The sequence below is a fragment of the Galeopterus variegatus genome, unplaced genomic scaffold (assembly GCF_000696425.1).
Source record: "Galeopterus variegatus unplaced genomic scaffold, G_variegatus-3.0.2 Scaffold126, whole genome shotgun sequence".
Taxonomy (NCBI): domain Eukaryota; kingdom Metazoa; phylum Chordata; class Mammalia; order Dermoptera; family Cynocephalidae; genus Galeopterus; species Galeopterus variegatus.
Window position 1 is genome coordinate 256,109 of NW_007726237.1, and position 19,919 is coordinate 276,027.

General features: G+C 36.7%; 1 pseudogene; it reads left to right on the plus strand.

Moving 5' to 3' along the window:
• The first annotated feature begins 18,834 nt into the window (after nucleotides 1–18,834).
• Nucleotides 18,835–19,493, plus strand: LOC103603872 (annotated as a pseudogene).
• Nucleotides 19,494–19,919: the final 426 nt, after the last annotated feature.

Below are 19,919 nucleotides of genomic sequence, written 5' to 3' on the forward strand. Positions count from 1 at the left end.
GTAGAAGAAATGTTAATGCCTAGCAAATGATTAGATGAAAGGAAGTGATAGCAAGAAATATGAAAGGCCACCATCTTTTCGTTAGGCCCGAGTGGCCTGAGGAATGGTGTTACCATTAAACATGTCAGGATAGCCGTCATGAGATGCAATTTTGTTCTTTGTTCTAGAGTGGGAGGGCTTTGAACTTGACCAATAGACAATATGTTAAGGACATTTAGAGAAAAGTAGAGATGATTGTGAAGTGCTATTTAAGAAAAGGAAGAGGGCTTGGGTTACCCTTTAGGACAGAGTTGAACAGGTAAAGGGGATGTCTTTGTTTTGCCAGTACATGAACTATATGACCCAACTGTGGACTCCAAGCTCCAGTTTTCTGAGAATGTTTCCAGAGTCCAGCTTCTTCTAGGACATATCATTACAAGAGACAGAGCCTTCATGGTAAGCTCTTGTCCCAATAGGAATGCCACATACTTGATGGGTCACCACCTTGAGATCACCAAGGGGAGAATAGGGGAGTGTGTCTATGCAAGAAGTGGGAAGCAAGAAACTTTTGGCCCCATTAAAGCTGCTAGAAAACTGTAGGTTCTTCATTCAGTGCATACACTGTCTCCTCATATTGTTTGAAGGCTTCTGGATTTTTTTCATTTTTGTCTTGATTTCCTTCTCTGACAACTCAAGACCAATCACAATGCACATGCCAATTTTTCCAAACAAGTATCTGCTAATATCCCTGTACTAGTTCTAGAAAAGTGCAGACTTCAGAATGTTCTCCTCTCAAAATATCTGAAAGGGCCAAATATCTGGATCTCACTTTCCTGTTTCACTGAGAAATTTGATTTTTTGTATAGGGAAGGCTGCTTTTTTTTTTTTTTGCTAAGCTTTGTCCTACTTGTCCTACACATGCAGCTAGCTTAGGAGATGCAATGGCAGCTAACAACAGATTTTATTTAAATTAGCTGTAGGATGGTGCTGCTTATTATGACCACTGTATTTAGGGTGATTGAACTAAATCCTCCATTGTTCTCTGACTACAACTCTACACCTTCCTTCCCAAACAAACTTTTGCCAAAACAAAACAAAAACACACAAAAAGCAATTATATATATAAATTCCTATATAATCTGTTTTATACAGCTCATTACTAATTAGTTGCTGGAATAAACTCAACTCATATTGTTACTTAGGATTTTTAGGCTATTGTTTATTTTGTAGCGCTTATTTACAGTGAGCATATTTTCAAATTGTGGTAATGAAACTGGTGCTGGTATAATCCCTATTGTCCTCCAATTTTGCTCAATTCTGCGTCATTCTCTGGCCCTTTTGAAAAAATCATTCTTCAAATGAATAATGTCAAAATTCTTATCCTCACAACTGACTATGACCATAACTGGTACCAGTTTCATTTTAACAGTGGCTGTTGATCAGCTATTTTAAAAATTATCAATTGTTTAAATAAATTAACCGGATTTGTGTTGATCGCTAAAGGCACTTATACTTCCCAAGGAGGATATATTATCGGGTTAAAGAAAATCATTCTATTTGATAGTAATAAATATTTTCTACTATCTTTTCCACTTATTTTTTACCAGTATTGTTTGTTTCTGGAAGGTTTCCATTTCAGGAGCAATTTCCAGTTCTAGTTTCATTCAAAATATGCAGATCTTTACGTAGCTGTGTCTTTATCATGTTCCCTTAAAAAAAAAAAAAAGTAGTTTCCAGATTCTATGATGAGACAAATAGCCTGCTGAAGAGGGAGATTAAATAAACCCATCTCTATTTTGCTGCAACTAGTGACTCCACGACCAGGCGCCTTCTCACTAGTAATGATCATGTGGCAGCTTTCATTTCAGAAGGTACCAGTGAATGGAATCACACTGATCCATCTCTAACACCGCTGGCATGTCAATGAAAATAAGAGAAATGGCAAGGGGGTAAAAACAAATCCTGTGTTTGAAACAGAACGAACAAAGCATACAGGGTCCCTAAGGGTTTTAGCAGCACAAACGGTATCAGTTTTGCAGTGATGACTCACAGAGGTGGGAATAAAGAGGGTCTTGTTCTTGGATGGTTTGTTATGAAAGCAGAATATACTGCTACATGCCAGATGTTGCTGGTGACAGTCTTTTATAAATCTAAGTTCCCTCTTAGAGAGAAAATTTTATTCTTTGTTCACTTGGGGCTAACATTACTTATATTTTGATTCCTCATTGAGATTAAGATGCTCACCAGTAACTCCTTATCACACTCAGAACTTCTTACTCTAATTAAATGCCACCTAACTCAAAGGGGCTTAACCTAAAAGGAATTTCTTGCACACCATCCCTTCCTAAAGTCATGTCTCTAAAAAACCCAGTATTGGAGTTAGTTTTATCCATAGCAACATTCAAGATCTCAATCAAGCTTAGTCTCTCTTTCTCACCGTGTATCCGTCAGTTCTGTCCTCTTCTTGCTTGTATTTTTAAGTAGGTTCCCACCTTGTGATATATGAAGCTCCAGGTCTTTATTTTATCTGCTGAACAAAATCAGTAATTCCCACACCTTCATTTCATTGGCTTGGGTCCCAGGCCCATGTCTGAATCGGTTACTCTAACTGGACTGCATAGAGGGCATTTCTTTGGCCAGGCCTGGGTTGCGTGTCAGAACTTGGGATGAAAATAGAAGAGGACTAGTTCCCCACTGGAAAATCAGGGTGTAGCTATTGGTACTTCTATGTGGGTGAATAGATTCTAGACACAGACAAGCAATTTCTAAAATCTACCAGCTGTTGGCATGTACTAACCCATTCTTGACTTCCTTTATGAGCAAAGCCTCTTTTCATCTTTGGGCAGAGCAAATCCCTCACCACCTGGCATTTTTATAGCCCACAAATGTGCTTTGACATAGTCTTTAATACATTGCCATATAATTATAACTGACATTACTGTTTTCTTAGACATCTTTCTCTTCCACAGAAATGTGAGATCTGTGAAGACAGTGAAAAAGGACCTTATTTCTTAAGTCTCATATAAATTTCAACAGTGCCCACATAATAGAGGCTCAATAAGAGTTCATGGTACAATGACAATAAGTTCACATTTATTCAAACCACTGGACTTTGGTTGCTTTTTTTTTTTTCTTCTTCTTTTACTCACAGTGAGTCCAGGCTTTTATTCCTCCTGAGAAGACTTCACTTATGGTTTTTACTCTATATTTTCAACAATCAAAGTAGGAAAAGTCTCATGCCATCCTTCCATGAAGTCATTCTTAGGCAACTTTTTCTTTATATGTCATTATCTGTTTATTATCTGTGTTCATTAATAATACCCTTTCTTGTAACTTAGCACCTTTTTATGTTTTTTTAACCATGTCTAGTCAACTACATTAAAATGCCACATCTTACCTCATATTCCTCTGTAGCACTTCAGAGACATTATACAAGGCTACTTCAAAAAGTTTGTGGAAACATAGCATTAAAAGATAATACAAATCTTTCCATGAAGTTTCTGAAATGTCCTTGTATGATTGCTTGTGTTAAAATATGTCTCATTAAAAAGTGTGAAACACAAGACATAAAAAGGAAGAAAATATATTATAAAGTTTGAAATGTCTGAAAAGACCCCAGCTAAATGTACATGTTCATGATATAAACTAAAATATCAATAGTCAAAACTTTCTGAAGGTACATACAGGGGACATTTCTTCATTTCCTAATTTTCTACCCCAGATATGTTTTATTTTTATAGTTAGGAAAAAATCAGGTTCTAAATAAATCTACAGAAGGCTATTTGGTTTTCTTTTATTCATGTTTAGATACAGAAATAATATCTCAATAATATAGATATTATCATATAATGTTATAACATAACTCAGTGGAGAAAAACAAGATCTAAAAATTGGATGGCATTTTCCTAAGCTCTGGGTTAAATGTTAGGCAGGGAAAGTATCATAATCAATTTGTAATAGATATATCTGATCAGTGTCTCAAGTGTTCTATATCCTTCAATTTTGATTTAATAGATATCTACATTATTTAGAGAATCACATGTATAGGTAGAATAAATTTGTATTCTATTTATATATTATATTTATACTCTTTATTAACCAAATAAAAGAATAAAGTCAAAGGGGTAAGTTTAAATTTTCCTGGGCAAATGTTTAGTTGAGATTCCCAGAGTTTTGTGGTATTTAATATAGGAAAGACAGTTAAACATAGCAATATTAATGGTAGGTGTTTCACATTAGCTAACTTGACTATATAGATGTCTCTAGGGGGCTTATATGATTATTGAAAAAAAAATTACCAATTGTCTATTATTTGTCTGGCTCTGAACCAGGTGCTTGGGACAAGTGAGTCATAGTACATAGCATCTGCCATCAGAAACCTGAAAATATGGTGGAGAGATAGAAAAGAGTTTGTCACATGCAATAATAACAGTGGATTCAAAAGGCTCTGGTCTCTGTTTTGGGGTTCAATGGGCAAATGATTCATAATTTAGGTCAAAGGCATTGATAAGACTTTACCAGTGAGAAAAGGCAGGTTGGGGGATCCACAGAGGGGTGTATGGTCTCTAATAGAACAACTGATGTTGAGAACTCTGAATCATGCTGTACTTAATAACATGACTTTGATCACAATTAAATTCTCAATAGTAAACAGATGTAAAATTAAAATTATTTAACACTGGTTATTTGCTTTTGGAGAATGTCTATTAAACACAATGGCTTTTGTTTTAATATAACTAGTGTTAAGTTCTGTTTCACTATAATTTATGAGTCCAACATCTTAAGACACTTTGAAATTTTCTGTTTGTAATTATAAAATCATAAATCATCATCAAAGTCTTCTTTTTTATTTATTTATTTTATTTTTATTATGAATATTCATGAGATACAAACTAATTGTCACCCCTGGTGCCCATGTTGTGAGGGCCGGATTCATATTGGAGATATACCCATTACTAGAAATTACTTTTGTACCCCATGTCCCCACCCAATTATCCCTCAACCTCCCTCCCCCTTCCCCTCCCCCAACTCCGATTTGCAGCCCTAGTAATGTTCCCTCCCTCTGTAAGACCACTGTACTACTGTGGTCTTTCTTACCTTCCTTCCTTTCTCTCTTAGCTCACACATATGAGTGAGCACATGTGGTATTTATCCCCCTGTGCTTCACTTATTTCACTCAACATAAGTTTCTCCAGGTTCATCATCAAAGTCTTCTTCATTTTTATTTGCTATGGCTAGAGAGCATGCTTTATTTATTTATTTTTTATTTTTTCCTTTTTGTCTTTTTTCGTGACCGGCAATGGATCGCAACCCTCAGTGTTGCGCCCACACCTCGCTCAGCCAGTGAGCGGCTGGTCTGTATGTGGGATCCGAACCCTTGGCGGGAGCGCCGCCGCACTCCCAAGCAGCGCACTGTAGCAGTGCGCCACCGGGCCGGCCCGGGAGCATGCTTTTAAATGACATAATTATAAGTTTTTAAAATATAATTTTAAATATACAGGTAAGCATTTATGATATAGATAGGCATTTTGTATTGTAACACAACCTGGAAATGTGTTGTTTTGCCCATTTCTAATTCTGACAATTTTTCAATAGGAAGATTTAGAGACACGTTACTAGTTTAGGATTTGTCTGCCCTAAGGTGACAAAACTTGATTTATCTGACATATGTAGAATCTAAAATGGACAAGAGATCAGGTAATAGTATAAGCAGTTTTTTCTTTGTTCTTAATCATTTTCTCAATGATTTTAAAGAAATATAGGAATGTATAGTAATGGAAAAGTTGTACTCCAAACCTATTTGCTCCTTATGAACAACATTATATTCAGAGCACCCAGATATATAAAGCAAACACTATTAGGCCTAAAGAAAGAGATAGACCCAAATACAAAAATAGTTGGGAACCTCAACACCCTCTATCAACCTTAGACAGATCATCTAAGCAACAAATCAACAAAACAGAGAAACACAGGATTTAAACCATACTTTAGACCAATTGGACTCAGCCCAGATATCTACAGAACACTTCATCCAGCAATTACAGAATATACATTCTTATCAGCACATGGAACATTCTCCTGGATAGACCACATTAGGTCATGAATAAAATCTCAACAAACTTTAAAAAATTGAAATAATTTCAAGTATCTTTTCAGACAACAATGCATCAAAACTGGAAATCAGTAACAAGAGAAACTTTGGAAACTGTAGAAATATGTGGCTTTCAGTGGGAATAACAATACTGAAGTAAATCCCAATTCTCAGCTTCTATTTGGTGTTGAAAACAGGGCTGACAACTCTGTATTCAGAAAACTCCCTCTAACACTTAGAGGGTTGGGTAGTAGGTAGTTTGGAGAAGAAGATACTGTACTTCCTGCTCATTGGGCACATGGGGATTTGTGTGTTTAATTAAAAAATAAAAGATACATAACAATTTATACTCTAAAACTAACAAACAAACAAATACATGGAAATTAAACAACATCCTCCCAAAGGTCCTAAGACTCCAAGAAGAAATCAAACAGGAAATTAAGAAAAAATTCTTGAAACTAATGAAAATAAGGACACAACATATTAAAATCTGTGGGATACTGCAAAAGCAATACCAAGAGGGAAGTTTTTGAAAAATTTTTTTGAATAAACACTTACATTGAAAGAATAGGAAGATTTTAAATAAGCAACCTAACACTATATTTCAAAGAACTAGAAAAACAAGAATAATACAGTCCCCAAATTAGCAGTCAGAAAAAAATAATTATGGTTACAGCAGAATCAAATGAAATAGACACAAAAATTGATAAAAAGATAACTGAAACAAAATTGGCTTTTCAAGAAGATCAATAAATAGACAACCCATTAGCTAGGTTAACTAAAAAATGAAGAGAAAAGACCTGAATAACAAAAATAAGAAATGAAAACGAAGACGTTACAACCAATGTCACAGAAATAAAAAGAATAGAGACTATTTTAAACAACTATATACCAATACGTTTGAAAACATGGAGGGAATGGATAAATTTCTGGACACATACAAACTGTTGAGGCTGAATCAAAAAGAAATAGAAAACCTGAACAGACCAAAAACAAGCAAAGAAATTAAAGCTCTCATCAGCAGTCTCCCAACAAAGAAAAGCCCAGGACCAGATAGCTTTATTGCTGAATCCTTCCGAAGTTTTAAAGAGGAATCAATACCAATCTCTCCAAACTATTTGAAAAATAGAAACTTAGGTCAGTCTCCCAAACTTGTTCAACGAGACCAGCATCACCCTGATACCAAAACAGACAAAGATACAACAAAAAATGAAAACTAAAACCTTTGATGTACATAGATGCAAAACCCTTAATAAAATATTAGCAACTGAATACAGCAACACATCCAAAAAAATTATACACCGTGGTCAAGTGTGATTCATCCTAGGGTTGCAAGGATAGTTCAACATATGCAAATCAATAAATGTTATACACCACATCAACAAAATCAAGGACAAAAACCATATGATTATCTCAATAGATGCAGAAAAAGCATATAACAATATTCAACATCCTTTCATGATAAAGATTCTCAGAAAATTAGAATAGAAGGAAAGTTTCTCAACACAATAAAAGCAATATATGACAAACCCACCACTAATAAAACAAAAAAGCTGAAAGCTTTTCCCAAAGAATGGGAACAAGACCAGCCTGTCCACACTCACCACTCCTATTTAACATAATATTGGAAGTTCTAGGTAGAGCAATCAAAGACAAAGTCAAATTTTCCCTGTTTCAACATGACATGATCCTATATATGGAAAAGCCTAAAGACTCTACTAAAACACTCTTAGAGCTGATAATTTCAGAAAAGTTGCAGGATAAAAAATCAACATGCAAAAATCAGTAGTGTTTTTATACACCAACAACGAACTAGTAGAAAAAGAAATCAAGAAAGTTAGCCCATTTACATTAGTCACCAAAAAATAAAAAACCTAGAAATCAATTTAACCAAGGAAGTGAAAGATCTCTACAACTAGAACTACAAATCACTACAGAAAGAAATTAAAGAGAACACACAAAAAGATGGAAAAACATTCCATGTTCTTGGATTGGAAGAATTAACATTGTGAAAATGTCTGTACTACCCAAAGCAATCTACAGGTTCAACACAATCCCTGTCAAAATTCCAATGATGTTCTTCACAGAAGTAGAAAAAACAATCCTAACATTCATATGGGACAACAAATGACCCCAAATAGCCAAAGCACTCCTGAGCAAAAAAAAAAAAAAAAAAGCCGGAGGCATAACACTACATGACTTCAAATTATGGTACAAAGCTATTGTAACCAAAACAGCATGGTACTGGCATAAAAACAGATACTCTCACTAACAGAACATAATAGAGAACCTATAAATCCACCCACATACTTAAAGCCAACTGATCTTTGATAAAGGCAACAAAAATATCCACTGGGGAAAAGATTGCTTTTTCAATAAATGTTGCTGGGACAACAGGACATCCATATGTAGAAGAAAAATTTAGACCTGTACCTCTTGCCATATACCAAAATCAACTCAAACTGGATTAAAGACTTAAATATAAGACCTGAATCTATAAAACTCCTAAAAGAAAACATAGAAGAAATACTTCAGGAAGTAGGGCTGGGCAAAGACTTTATGAATATGACCCCAAAAGCACAAGCAACAAAAGGAATAGTAAACAAATGGGGTTATATCAAGCCAAAACGCTTCTGCACAGCAAAAGAAAGAACAGAGAGAGAGAGAAGACATCTTACAGAGTGGGAGAAAATATTTGCAAACCATACATACAATAAAGGATTAATTTCCAGAATATACAAGGAACTGAAACAATTTAACAACTTAACTTTAACTTAACTTAAACTTTTAAAATTTAATTTAAAAAAATCAAATAACCCAATTAAAAATGGGCAAAGAAGCTGAATAGGCATTTCTGAAAGGAAGATAAACAAATGGCCAACAGACACATGAAAAATGCTCCATATCACTCAGCCTCAGGGAAATGCAAATCAAAAATGCATTGAGATATTATCTAACCCATTTAGACTGGCTGTTGTTAAAAGACTCAGAATAACAAATGCTAGTGAGGATGAGGAGAAGAGAAGACCTCCTACACTGTTGGTGGGAATGTAAATTGGTACGGCTATTATGGAAAATGGTATGGAGTTTCCTCAGACAACTACAGATAGAACTGCCATACGATCCCACAATTCCACTGCTAGGAATATACCCAACGGAGTAGAAATCATCACATTGAAAAGAAACCTGCAGTCCCATATTCATCACAGCTCTATTTGCAATAGCCAAGAGTTAGAACCAACCAAAATGTCCATTGTCAGATGATTAAATAAGGGAAATGTGGTATATTTATGCAATGGAATACTACTCTGCCATAAAAAAGAATGAAATACTACCATTCGCAGCAACATGGATGAACTTATTGAAAATTATGTTAAGTGAAATAAGCCAGGCACAGAAAGAGAAATACTGCATGTTCTCGCTCATAAGTGGGAGCTAAAAAATAAACAAAAAATAAAAAATGAAAGAAAGACACAACGATCACAATAATATGTTGAATTTTCAAATGCAGAGAACAGAAGTGAGGTTACCAGAGGTGAGGAAGGGAGTGGGAAAGGGGAGTAAGGGAGGACTTAGTAAAGGGCCATGAAAAATGATTACATTGTATCATGTTAATATGCTAATTTTCCTGATTTGACCAACATATATTGCACAGAGGTACTGATATTCAACTTTGTACCACATAGCTTCGTACAATCGACTATGTTTCAATTAAAAATAATAAAGTAGTTGTAATCTAGCTTTTTTTTTTTTTTTAAATGGAGAATGTTGGCATCAAAGTTGAAAGTGTTGTTATATATTAAGGGGCTGTATGTATTTTGAACATATATGTTAGGAATATGTTATCCCTACTCTTGATGTTTCCTACCATTCCAACTAGTACAATTCTTCTCATTTATTTTTGTGTCTTTGTTCACTTTGCCCCAGGGCCATGGAGGGAAATCTGACTGGTGAAGTTGAAGGAAAACTTGGTATGTGTAACCTAGCCCCTTTCTCTTCCCTCTATCAGGGTGACATACCCAGAGACTCATAATTCCTCTTCTGCTCTCCATGCCATGTTTCCTATAGGGGTCAGCCCCTCACCTGGGAGGGGCTGGAGATGCAGAGCTACCTGAGACTAAGTGAGTTAACTGTATAGTTCTGAAGGTCATTGTCAGGATGGCCACTTACCCACAGATAGATGGTCACTCGTGCAAAGATGCTTATCAGATTTATCAGTAATAAAGTTATTTCTGGTCTCTATATGATTTACTCCCTTATAACAACATTTAATTGATTTGGAACTCTGGCAGGAAGAGAAGAGATTTTTATTGTTATCCTCAAATTCCACCAATGCATTTGGCTAAAAGTATCTGTCTTATTTTATAGTCTTAGAGAGGAGCCCCTGAGACAAAGACTCAAATGCAAATAGTTTAATAGTGAAATGAGGGAAGTAAGACAGAAAAGGGAAGGAGGTGTGTAAAGAATATAGTATTAAGCCAATTCCATGGTGACCAACTGGACCTTTATCCAGCTGGGAGCTCTGGGAAACATGGCCTCAGAGTTACCCCAATGGAGAGGTGAGGGAATTTGGTTATTTATATACCAACTTCCATCAGTCATTATTTGAATGCTGTTCTTGAAGGGCATTAATTCCCTTACATTTTAGACTTCAGTGAATATGGGGCAGAGAAACTCTGGAGGCCAGAAGTGTCTGCTGTAGAGCTGGACATGAGGCTTTATTAGGTTAAACTATACAGCGGGCGTAGAACTCCTAGATTAAAACAGGATCTCAGTAATTGAGATGTTGAGATCTCCTGACAGCTATTTGTTTATGTGACTAATGAACATTTTTAATTGATTATGATACCAGGTCTCTGCTTCAAAGAACCAATATCTAAAATTTGGAGAACTTTTTGTAAAGCCAAGTTGATATTCATGCTTAGTTAAAATCAATGCTTCCAGGTGTAAGTCATAATATTAGTTGCTTTTCTTATGCATTTATGTATTTAAAACTTAAAATTCTAAGAGGTGGTTCTTGTGAATTAAACCTATAAGCCAGTGTGGTACAGATGAAATCATAAAGATTTTGACGTCAAGCACAACTAGATTCAAATTCTATTTATGACACTGAGTAACTATGGTCTCTGGTCCCTATTTAACCTCTTCGACCTTTCGGTTCCCAATCTACATACTGGAGATAGCATTAAGCACCTAACAGACCTGACAATTAAATGAAGTAATGCACATACATCAACAGGGAGCTTGACTTGTAGTAGACAATCCGCAAAATGTTAGCTCCCAACATCACTTTCACATGAGAAAATGGAATCTTAGAAAAGTAGACTTTTAAAGATCACATGGGTAGTAAGCTTTGAAGCCAAGATTAAATCCATATCCACAAAACAAGATGCCATTGTCATTCCACAGCACCAGTCATCAATAGAAATCTGTGCCTCTGATTTTCCCCTTGTAGGTGCCATCCTATTGTTGACTATAATTACTGTCTCTGATGCATGAAACCCAGACCTTCCATTGATCTACTATAATCTAATTTGTTTCAGAAGCTTAAATTGCTAATTAAGTAATGTCAGCACAAAATTGTTATTTGAATCTTAGCTTTGTTTGACATGCTAACCTGCTGTAAGGTTCATGTGATGGAGCTGGCATATATTTAACTTCATCAATAACAGTCAAATTGTATTAAAATGTTATAGCTAGGAATTTGGGCTCTAAAGCTAGAGTGTTTGGGTTTGCGTCCTATTCTACCATTTACTAGCTGCATTTGTGTCTCAATTTCCTCATTTCTGTAGTATACAGAATATCTTTCCCCATAGAGTTACTATGCAAATCAAAGGGGTGAATTCATATGAAGCACTTAAAATGGTGCTGGGTCCATAGCAAAAACTCAATACATATTAGTTATTATATAGGAGAAAGGCTTTGTAAAAAATCTTGTCACAAGATTAGTCCATAAAGAAATATGGGGTTAAGAGGCTTGACTGGAAATTTAAGTCCTTAGAACAGTAGTTGAGAAGAACAAGAAGATGACCATGACTAGAAATGAGTCTGTAATAATCAAAATAAAGCCACAGAGAGCAAGAACAAGATGGAAACTTCAGCTAAAGGAGTTCAGGACTGTTGCCTCCTGGCACAATGGTTTCTGAATCCTCAGGCCAAGAACCAGCTAGTTGGCATGATTATTTAGTGACCAGAAAATTCCTAAGAAAAGGGAACAAAAACAAATAATTCAATAGCTACCCAAGAGATAATACCAGATGTGACAGAGAACAAAAATGATAGCCCTTTGTGGCAGCTCTGATAATAAATTTACCACCATCCCCTGAGTTAGTATATGTTGTGAATTAAACTCAGTCTTGGGAACAAATGAGTCATTTCACCAGGAAACACACGTCCACGCATTATCAAGTGATACAAGAAGAGCCTGGGTTAGGAGATGGTGAAACACCTTCTGATTCTGAAGTCGACCTGCTTCAGTTCTGCCACATCAGTAACTGTACACATGGGGATTTTCTTCATTTCTTTCCTTCAAGACTGAGGTCCTTTAGTGTACCCAATTCATCCTGGAATTCAACTCTAATTCTGAGTGAGATTCTTTTCCACAGTTCTCCATTGACACATGCCAATCTAGGATCATTTTGGAATATCTTTTACAGAATGTTTGGGGAACTTCCTAATGGCCACAGAGTGTTCAATGATATGCCAGTTGACAGGCTGCCACTCCCAGGAAACTTAGAGGAACACTGAGGGTAGCTATCTAATTCTAGAAGGCAAGCCAATAGCATCTTATATTTCTTATACTGTTGCACAAATTGAATGTATTACAGTATGTATGAAGGCTATCAAGGAGACATAGAGTATGCTGTGAAATTTATTGTAGGGAGAATCTTAGCTAGTCTGGTAAGGGATATTTAATGTGACCTGAATTAGAGGGAGTAAACTAGGAAGAACACTCCAAAGGTAGAACTCTAAAGGAGGAAAGCTCTTTTGGCATTTAAGGAGTTGAAAGAACTTTGGTATGCCTTTAGGGAGTCGGTCTGTACTTAAGTCTAGTGAACTGCCAGAGATTAGAGGTAAATAGACCTGTGTAGCCAGGGTTGAAGCAGATTCTGGATTCAGATGGCCCATAGACTTACCTAAATTTATGTTGCCCTTGAAAGCAATACTTGCAAAAGCATGGGATGCATTTTGCACACCAAAATAAGAAGGTGAGAGGGCATCACTGAGGTCATAGAAACAAAAAGGGGATGCCAAGACCTACAAATCCAAGCATGATCACCTGCCAGCTCTTTTGAGGGCTGATTTTGTCCTTAAATGGTGGCACATTTATTTTGATTCGCATGTTTTCACCACTAACATTTACTACATTAAATAAATTACGTAGATTTGTCATTTTCTCATGCTCCCATACATCTTCCTGAGTAATACCACCTTTTTTTGTCTACTCTTTTATTTAATTCCAGTTTCAAATGGAAATCAGAAGAGTCCATTAGAAATGATTCAAACGATTTATATAAACTTTCTCTGTGATTTCAGATAAAAAGACAACAGCTGTGGGAAAGACTGAATGAGAATGAGAAGAAACAAGCTATTGATGTCAAGGTACAGCCTAGTGGGCGCATCTGTAGTGACAATGGTGGCTCTGCTGGAGGGACCTACACCCATAATCATCTATCAAACCATTGCTGTGTAAAACGTTTCTGTAGCTCTGGAGTTTTTGCTCTTTCATATCTTGCTATCTAGTAGTGTGGCTTAAATGAAATAGGTATCTGAGCCTTGGTAAACTAGAGAATAGTCTTCAATTATAATTTAACCAACATCATATGATAAACTCAAGAATGGCCACAAATCCATGAAGTAACATGTGGAAATGTTATGTTCAGAAAAGAAAAATTATTCCACTGAATTTAGCTTCTCTGTGAGACAAAGGCCTATTTCTATCACCTCTAGCCTTAATGTTCATGCAGAAGTCTCAGGACAGAACATTTAAACCCTGAACATCCTCTTCTTTGGTTTTAATGAAGTGATCAAAAATAGAAACTATTTTGGATACTGTATTAGTCTGTTTCTGTTGCTTGTAACAAAATACCTGAAACTGGGTAATTTATAAAGAAACAATATTTATTGCTTACAGTTTCAGAGGCTGGGAAGTCCAAAGTCCAGGGAACACATCTGGTGAGGGCCTTGTCCTTGTGGTGACTACAGCAACTCAGGGTATCACATAGTAAATATGGCAGAGAAGAGAGAGAGAGCTTCTCATGTGCTCTCCTTTTAAAGCCCTCAAAACCATATCCATGACCCCATTAAACTATCAAATGAAATAATCCATTCACTATTGCATAGTCCTCACAATCTAATCACCTCTTCAGGGCCCCACCTTTCAATTACCATAATAGGGTTTCCCTTCCTCTTAACACTGTCACAGTATTAAGTTTCTAATACACAGACTTCGGAGGACATAATTCAAGCTACAGCAGACAGATTCCAACAAAATTCTATAATAAGCAAACAAGGAAATATTTATGATACAGTGATACTTCTGAAGGGTTATAGTGAACAGAAAGCACAGTCAAAGCTGTGGTAATTTAGGGAAGAAAAAGTGTTTTATCTTCTGTATTTCTATCATTTCCCAACATGTTTGTCATGTAGCTGAAGCATGAACCAGGCCCACATCATCCAGAGTTGGCTGTGCTTGGGAAATCATTCAGTGTGGATCAGTATAAGTACAAGATGTACAATCTGTGCTCTAGAATGATGAAGGATTTTTGGACCCTATTTACACATTGCAATGTAACAAAATGTGATGTACTCAGTTACTGCAAATTCTTAGTTCATTCTCCTCAGAATGATAGTTCTTTGTCAGGCCAGGACCCAAAATTGATTTAACTTGTAACACAACTGAATACACATAGTACTGGCTTGGTTGTTGCATCTTTGAATCAAAGAATCTAGAGACTAAGAGAAGAGAAAGAGGAAGAGAGGAGAGGGTGAGGTGAAAGAGAAGAAGAAAGAAGGTGGAAAAAGAGTAAAGAGAAAGAATAGGAAGGAAAAGGTCTTCATAAAAAATGAAGGGGAGCATAATTTCCTCCCCATTCCAGAGCAGATGGCTGACCCTACCCAAACTTTGAATAAGAACATTTGTCCTGGGAGGCTTTTTGTCTCTAAACCTCTGTCACTTATGTGCAATCCCAGGCTTCTGTAGATCTCTAAACCTCCCACTGTAATGTCCCTCCCTTGCTTACCTTCCACCAGAAGGTACTTCATGTGCCAAGAGTACGTCCTTCTTTTCTGTCCCGTCTCCCTGGTATTTCCAGTGTTGCCTATATGTAAAAGAAATGCAGACTGAATAATTTCCACTAACTTCAGAGCTGCTAATATAACACTCGCAAGCCACTTCTATTTTTCAAAAACCATTTTGTTTAATCCAGAATATATCTAATTAATATAATTTCAGATAATTTGAGGATAAGTGAACAAATTCAGGTAGTATGGAGAGAAGATATTTTAAGGCTTGGAGGTCAAGTAAACACACAGACCAACATTTCTTGGGAAACTGTTCACAACTAGCTGCCCTTGCCTTTCATTACTTCATCCAATAAAAATTCTAAGGTTTTCAAGAGGACCTTTATGCTGTTTCTAAATTTTGATCTTTTTCTCCTATCAGACTATTATTGCCATTGAAGGTAGGACAGAGTCATGTTAATGTCCTTGTACCCTCCCTTCCATCTTGCAGTCTCTACTTGATAATATCTGTTCAATATCCAGAAATCTTTAAATGTGTGATATATTTTCTCTACTTCTCTTCTAAGAGCCAGAGCATTTAAAAGTATTTTTATTATTGTTTTCCAAAGAAAAGAAAGTATAGCTTTTGTTTTTCTTCTTCTAAAAAATAGAAAGTCATGTTATGTTGCATGTATCTATGATAAAAAAGGATAGCTTCCAATGAAAATACACACAAACACAGAAATCTGCTTTTATGACATAGGCCATTTTCCCTAGACATGAAATTGAAATAACTTGAAATCCATTTCCTAATTGAAACCAACTTTGTATTCTCATCAAAATAAAGAGAGCTTTGTGAACAGGTCTCTTTTAAATAATCAAAGGCATCAGATTTTCAAAGAGCTCACTGTCATTTGATATTTCAAAGAGCTTACTGTCGTTTGCCATTCTCATGGTATTTGATGTAGGAGAGGCTGGGATGGGAAGGGATATTTCCAGTCACTGGAAAGATCTGTGTCCCGAAATGATTTAAGAGGGATTCAGCAAAGAGGGAGATAAAAAAGACCATGACTCGGAAACACAGAGGGATTTTGATTATTTCGGCATGTGGTCAAACAGGCAACAATTCAGCAAGATGAGGATTAGCATAATGCAATTAGATCAGGATTAAGGAACCAGGAAACCAAAAAGAAACCAATGAAAAGATTCTACACTTAGGCAGACAAATCAGGGTAGAATATGAGAAAAAGGGTAGACATTTCTGTCAACCAGATACCATATTTTCTAAAACTCAGCCCCATCCTTAACAGAGAATTCCTTTGAGGCAGGAACATCATAAAAGCTAAAATATTTTATAGAAATTTCTCTAGTTTCAGGATATTTTCTTTTTATATATATATAACTCAGACAACTTAGGAGAAATAGGACTTTTCTTTTTTTGAGACAAATTAAATTCCATTTGCAAATAGATCAGTAACAATGCCAAGTTGTCAGAATTTTAAAACCTATGAGGAAAGCTGGAAGACATTCACTTCACCATTATGGGAATTTGGGTGACATCACTGGGTGCTAATTGCCTCATCACAATTGAAGAAGGGGCTTGTTAAAATTCATTTAGTTGGATTTAACACACCATCCAAGATCAGGTAAATGGAAATGATGTGCTCTATAAAGGAGGTTCTATTAAGAGAAGCAGATTGCTTTTCATGAGGGGACTCTATAAAATAGGCATTAAGAGGTGATGATCAATTACAAGCCAGAAACAATTGAGTCATATCTTAGAAGAAAAATGGTAATTTATAATGTGTTTTGAGATCTTAATGAGGAATTTATAGGTATGTTAAGTCAAGTATGATTATTTTCCTTTCTTTTAAAAATATTGACCTTATGTTGGTTCTTCGAGTACTCTTACCACGTCTTCTCTTTACTGACCAATTGCCATAATAAGGACATCCACAGTGCTGGTCAACGTGGTGGGATAAGATTTATTTGCTATTCTTGTCTTTTTCAGTGAAGATGTTGTACTGTGATATATTCTATTTAAAGGAAGGGAATGTGTTAAGTGGCTTTTATTTTATTCCTAGAGTGATTATGGATCGTTATGCAGTGTGCCCATCAAGTATTTTTGGGGTATTATCTAGCATGCACTTGTATTTGGAATGATACTGAGAAATTTACAACAACCCTGTGCCAAGCTTGGCAGCAGAGACTAGAAAATGAAGTCAAGAGAAAAGCTCTTTTTATCACCAATGTATCTCATACTTCATGTCCTTTCTTTTCTTATTCTGGAGGATGAGGCATTTGGGACAATTCAGTACCTCATGTGTATGCAGTTCTTGTATCAGAATGAATGTGCAAGGCAGACTTCTGGTGGCTTTCTCTGTGATGCAGTAGAGAGATGGTTAAATATCCCTAAAGATTCCGCAGGCAGGATAAAGCATGCTGAACATTCATACAGGACCTTCTTTGCCTTTGCGGTAGGCCCTGATCTTGTATAAGCCCAGGGTGGACTTGTCATTTGCTCCAGGTTTCATCGTGTGGGTAGGGTTAGCATGCTTGCCTTTCTGCCTTCCTTTCTTCCTGTCTCTCTCCTTCCTCCTTCCCTCTCTCCCTCCTTTCCTTTTTGCTTTATTTTTCTCAGATGACACAGCATGTTAAAGGCAACTCCAGATCAAATCATTTGGAAATTGAGGTGGTACATTATTTCATATTCCTTTGTTGTAGGCAATTGAAACTGACAATGTTGAACTGTACTTAAACCCTAGGATCCTGAAAATTGTAAAGTTAAAAAATTTTCTAACCTGTTTGTGTTTTGGGAAACAGCTTACGGCAAAGAATCTTTACCATATACTTAAATATGATTCATAGACCCCCTTGTTTACCTGTGACAAGGCTGGAAGCAAACCCTCCAAATTTCCTTTTATTTATTTTTTTCTGCCTCATAAGTGATTTGCTGAACTGCTTGTTCCCAGTAATCAATGTGAGCAAAATACTTGTTAAACAAACTTTGATTAAGTTTATTTCCCTCCCTCAGGCCACTGAACGTCAATCCATCCTCAGCCTTAGGCAGTGAACAACCACTCCTTAATAGTCCTGTCTTCAGGGAAAAAGATTCTCTGATTTATTATCCATCAAGCTCTCTTTCACCCCACTTTATCACATCCAGGTCTAAACCTTGTTTACCATTCCTTGTAAACAAACAAATGAAACCACAAAGAACAAACAAAAGCCAACTCTTTCTGCCTGACCTTTGATAAGAAGCTTGCAGATCTCATGTTCAGAGTTTCCTCCATATCGAGATAGAACCCCTCCCTTTATTGCATAGCCCCTCCCCACCCTCTTTCTCCCTTCCTAATAATCCTGTTGAATAAAGTCTCTCCTTACTAAATATGGGCTTGTATTTTATTTGACAAAAAAAAAAAAAAAAAAAGATGATAGATAAGGTCAAAGAAAGATATGAAGCTGCCAGATGATATAAAATAGTGAACCTATCAAATGTTTCTTAGAAAAGACAAAGTCTACCTTCTTCTGGCCCTGGGCAGATGCTGCGCCTCTGGGAGCAGAACATGAAGCTGCTCTTTGCAGCAGCCCAATTTGTGGGCGCCTTCTTCTTCCTGCTGCTGCCAGGACCTTCCATGGCTGATGAGAAGAAAGTATCCTACGTCACTGTCAAGGTGTATTTTGATCTACAAGTTGTAGATGAAGATGTAGGCCTGTTGGTCCCTTTGGAAAGACTATTCCAAAAACAGTGTATGATTTTATGGCCTTAGCTACAGGAAAGAAAAGATTTGGCTACAAAAACAACAAAGTGCGTTGTGTAATCAAGGACTTCATGATCAGGGGTGGAGACTTCACTAGGGGAGATGGCATGGAGGAAAGAGCCTCTACAGCAAATGTGTCCCCGATGAGAACTTCAAGCTGAAGCGCTATGGACTGAATGGGGTGAGCATGGCCAATGCAGGCAAAACCACCACCAGATCCCAGTTGTTCATCACTGCAGTCAAGACCTCCTGGCTGGATGGCAAGCAAGCAGTGTTTGGCAAAGTTCCAGAGGGCATGGAGGTGGTAGGGGAGGTGGAGAGCACCAAGACAGACATCCAGACAAGGCCTGAAGGATGTGATCACTGCAGACTGTGGCAAGATCAAGGTGGAGAAGCTTTTTGCCATAGCCAAGGAGCAGGGACTTCTTCCCTTTGAGTGACCTTCTGGGAAGGCCCTGTAGCCCTCCTGGGGATGAAGATAGCCCACCATGCTGAGCTGGCCCTAGTGCTGGCATCTGACAAAGGACCCCCACTCCCCTCACATTCCAGAGTCCCCAGACCCAGTTTTGTAAAAAACTCCTACGAAAACTGACCATAAAACAAAAAGAGTGTTTTTTTAAATTAAAAATAAATAAATAAATAAAAAGATAAAGTCTAGGTAGAGGTAATAAGACAATGGGGAGTCCATTTAGATCTCTACAGCTGAGAATAATCAGCTCTATATATTTTCTGTCCTTATACTATTCCTCTCAAAATACAAATTTCAGGGATGGAGAGTCAGCCTGTCCTGACTGGAGTCACAAGAGGACATGCGAAGTACCCTGACTACAATAATGTCAATACCACACGCAATCGGGGAGAGGTGA